The sequence below is a fragment of the Sciurus vulgaris genome (genome assembly GCF_902686455.1).
Source record: "Sciurus vulgaris genome assembly, chromosome: 12".
Lineage (NCBI taxonomy): Eukaryota > Metazoa > Chordata > Mammalia > Rodentia > Sciuridae > Sciurus > Sciurus vulgaris.
In genome coordinates this window covers 33,470,965-33,475,349 of record NC_136473.1, presented here as the reverse complement: position 1 = coordinate 33,475,349, position 4,385 = coordinate 33,470,965, and the positions used below count along the sequence as shown (strand labels likewise).

At 47.5% G+C, this 4,385-nt stretch overlaps 2 pseudogenes across 2 annotated transcripts; both read left to right on the top strand.

Moving 5' to 3' along the window:
* Positions 1 to 317: 317 nt before the first annotated feature.
* Positions 318 to 2,025, top strand: LOC306642407 (centrosomal protein of 57 kDa-like; annotated as a pseudogene). Its single transcript has one exon. The product of its transcript is annotated as a centrosomal protein of 57 kDa-like (transcript).
* Positions 2,026 to 2,846: 821 nt separating this feature from the next.
* LOC306641353 (formin-2-like) lies at positions 2,847 to 4,143 on the top strand (annotated as a pseudogene). Its single transcript has one exon. The product of its transcript is annotated as a formin-2-like (transcript).
* The last annotated feature ends 242 nt before the right edge of the window (positions 4,144 to 4,385 follow it).

Here is a 4,385-nt window from a genome sequence, read left to right as displayed (position 1 = left end):
TTGATTTATATGGTAAATACATAGAATTTTAGAGATTAGCATTTTAATCAACTCTAATCTCAGTATTTTCTGCTTCTCCCACCTCCTCTTTGTCTAAAGTTTGAAATACCAACTTTGAAAATGGCAGCTGATGCCCTGTTCTGAAGAAGCAAGGTCTGTGTAAAACATATGTGTATAACCATGTAAGGTAACCTTTCCTAAGCCATATACTCAAGCACATTAAAGTGTTCAAGGAGATAATCAATTATTCAAGAAACAGCAATCCATTAGTTCAGCAAATGTTTATTGAAGAGCCATACAGAAGCAGGCAAATTGGGGTTAAGGGTTGTGTAAATGACAAAAATATTTTGCCGCCCATCAGGGGTTCGGCTGAGGGTCGTCCCTGGTGGGTGGCTCTCGAGTCTTGAAGCAGAAGAGAACCCAGGCCTCCCCAGATCTGCGGAGGCCCGTGCTGGGCAGGCAGAAAAATGGGGACGGCGTCGGTCTCTGCAGTTTGTGATTCTCAGTTCTCGAACATCTCAGCTGAACCATCAAGGTCTAATCAGGGTGTGGTTCACCATTCTTGTTTCCGTATCATATCCACTAGATAAGCCTTTCCTTAATAGTGATCTACAGCACTCTCCAAATAAGCCTACACTTGCCTATCCAGAAAGCAATAGTAGAGCCATCTTTTCTGCTCTGAAGAATCTTCGAGATAAGATTCGCGCTTGGAACTTGAAAGGATTCAGGCAGAAGAAAGTGTGAAAACCTTGTCAAGAGAAACCATTGAGTATAAGAAAGTACTGGATGAACAGATTCAAGAAAGGGAGAATTCAAAAAATGAAGAATCAAAACACAATCAAGAACTGACATCCCAGTTATTAGCTGCAGAAAATAAATGTAATCTTTTAGAAAAGCAGTTGGAATACATGAGAAATATGATAAAGCATGCAGAAAGGGAAAGGACATCCATCTTAGAAAAAACAGGTTTCCTTAGAAAGAGAATGACAACATGATCAAACACATGTTCAAACCCAGCTTGAAAAACTGGATCTTCTTGAACAGGAGTATGACAAACTTACCACAATGCAGACCATTGCAGAAAAAAAAATGCAAGAATTGGAAGAAAAACTCCATGAAGAAGAACAGGAAAGGAACCGTATGTAAGCTAAGGCAACTGAGTTGCAGAGTGGTCTGGAAACAAATAAACTTATCTTTGAAGATAATGCAGCTTCATATGTTCCCAGTGCAAGAAAAATTTAAAAAAAGAAGTCAAAACCACCAGAAAAGAAAGGTCCTAGGAACTATTTTGGTGCACAACCACACTATCGACTATGCTTGGGTGATATGCCATTTGTTGCCGGAAAGTCCAACAGTCCTAGCCATGCTGTAGTAGCCAACGTTCAGCATGTCTTGCATCTGATGAAGCAACACAGTAAAGCCTTGTGTAATGATGGAGTAGTCAACAGTGTTCCTTTGGCAAAGAAAGTATCTGTATCTTCACGAAGTAGTAAAAGTAAGAAGTCTGTGACACCTTCCTCCTCCAGCACCATTAATGAAGAGTTGTCAGAAGTCTTGCAGACTTTGCAGGATGAATTTGGGCAAACGAACTTTGATCACCAGCAGCTTACAAAACTTATCCAGGAGTCGCCAACAATGGAATTGAAAGACAATTTAGAATGTGAACTTGAGGCATTAGTGGGAAGGATGGAAGCAAAAGCCAACCAAATAACTAAAGTTAGAAAATACCAAGCCCAGCTGGACAAACAGAAGATACAGAATCAGAAGAAAGAATTAAGAGCAAACAAAAAGACTCTTGAAGAAGAAGGAAATAGCAGCACCATTCTTCTGGAGTCACAGGGACCATAAGTAAGAAGGATTTTGTCAAACCGAGACCTGGAGAAAAAAGCAGGAAAAATCTTCAGTTATTGAAGGACATGCAAACCATACAGAATTCATTACAAAGCAGTATCTTGTGTTGGGATTACTGATTCCTCGTGCCAGGTCATAAATTTTATTCAGATAACCTGTACCTCATCAATCAGATGTTGACAATTCACTTTCCAGGTTTCATACTCACTTATGTTAGAATTAATTAATAGCAAGTGTAGAGGGGCCCAGGCTTCTTTTGCTATGCAGTGCAAATGTTAAACCATTTTAATGAAAAAACCAAGGAAGTTTTAAAGCCAGAGAAGCCCCCGTTTCTTTGAAATGAATTTGCTGTACTGATATATTGCACCTTGTAAACAAATTACTGGGTGTTTTTTGCTTTTGTTTTTGGTTTTTTTTTTTTTTTTTTTACTTGTGGGTATGATTTTTTAAAGTAGTTCTTCAAACAAATTAGGTTTAAATTTTCAAAATATAAGGCTTTCCCATAGCAGGGTTTGCTTGAAAAGTCTTTTATAAATCTTCCCCTGACATGAAGTGCCCACTTCCCCTTTCCCCTACAAACATTAAATACACTTTGTTTCAACTAAAAAAAAAAATATATATATATATATATATAAATATATATATATATATATATTTATATATATAAAACGCCAGCTTTAAATTGGAACTGGGCTTCAGTTCTTTTCCTGTTTTTAATTTTTTTTTCTTTTCTCTTTAACTTTTTTCATTGCAAGTCCAGAACTTTGAAGTTCGCTTGCATCTTCCAACCTAGGAACTATTCGAAAGGAGGTAATGCATTCGATTTGCACAGTGAAAATTAAAGTTCCCAGCATAGAGGAAATGTTTACCGTGCTTGGGTTCAGCGAAGAGCCGAGAGGGGGGCCAAGGGACTGGCAGCAGCTGACGGGGAGCCATGCCCAGGTTTCGTGCCACACAGTCATTAGTGCGCAGCGCGCTGTACTGATCATGTTCGCGCCCAGCCGCCCGGGCTGCAATAGCAGCGAACGCAGCCACTCGAGCTGCGGCGCATTATGCAAAGCCGCAGCAGATGTCAGCGGGGCCAGCCTAGTGCTTGTTGGCCTCTTCTCCCAGCGGCTTGCCCAGCTGCCTGACGTGCCCTGGAGACTCCCCTGGCCCTGGCCAGGGGCTGAAGAGGGCGGAGATGGCCTGCGTACACGAGGTGCAGCGGCGCAGGGCGAGATTGCAATATGGGGAACCAGGATGGGAAGCACAGGTGATGCCTTACACGAAGGCTGTGGCTGCGGCGTCCAGGATGCTGTGGGGCCCAGGATGTGGAAGCTACAAAGATGGGGACTGGACAAGAAGCCGCTGGGCAGACACAGCAAGGGGAGAGGGGGTAGCGGCGGGGAACCCGGCAAAAAGAAGAGCAAATCCGACTCCAGACCCTGCAGACGGGGAACTGGACAGCGCTTATTCCCTGGTCACCAAGACCCAGGACCTCAGCCTGTCTGCTGATGAGGGGCCTGCCGGATACCGAGTGTGCGGATCCCTTTGAGAAAACCCGTCCTGGTGGTCTTAGGCCTGTTGAAGTTGGGTTAGGGGGTCCCGTTGGTCGCCGAGGATTTTGAAATTGTGGCAGGGGCGCAGGATGGACAAAAGACCAGTTCGGGCTCAGACACGGACACTTTTAGCTTCCATTCGGCTGCGGAGCAAGAGGATTTGCTCTCAGACATCCGAGGAGCCTGGAGCGCCCCCCGCTGCCGCCTGCCCTCAGTCCGGGGCCTTCCTGGGCCTCCACGGTTTTCTGCTGGGACAGAGTGGAGGAGCTGGGGAGGCCCCGGGCAGTCCGGACACAGAGCAGGCACTGTCCGCCCTCTCCGACCTTCCTGAAAGCCAGACCACCAAGTCCAGGGTGCCGGAGCAGCCGCCGTCCCCCAATGGCCTCCCCGCCTCGGAGGCGCCCAGCTTACCGCTGGCCCAGTCGCCAGCCGCAGACTCGCCTTCTTCCACAGCCTTCCCATTTTCCGAGTCCGGGCCGGAGGAGGACGCAGTCCCAGCCTCAGTGAGAGAAGCTGAGGACACGGATGAAGAAGCAGAGGAGGATGCTTTTGAGGATGCTCCCCGAGGCTCTCCAGGGGATGAGTGGGGCACAGAGGTTGCAGACGTCACGCAGAGTCTGGATGAAGAACCGGGGGAGCAGACGCAGGACCCAGTGTCCCCGGAGCAGCCGCCTCCCTGCCCGGCAGCCCGGCGCCCAGCCAGAGCTGCTTCAAGCCCTACCCACTCGTTACCCCCTGCTACATCAAGACCACTCCGCAAACCTGCTGGAGCACCGCGCAGCTGCGAACAGTCACGGTGGGCTGTCCCCGGCTCTGGCAGCCAAGGCGTCTGGAGTGCCTGGGACTGCGGATGGCTTCCAGAACGTGTTCACAGATAAGCGCACCTTACTGCTGGTCTCCAGGTGGCAGGTCGCCTGCCAATCGGGACCTTACCCTGTCATCCGCCCTCCTGGGCTCTGAAAGGCCCTGGCCTGTTAGTGGCTCATCTCTTCC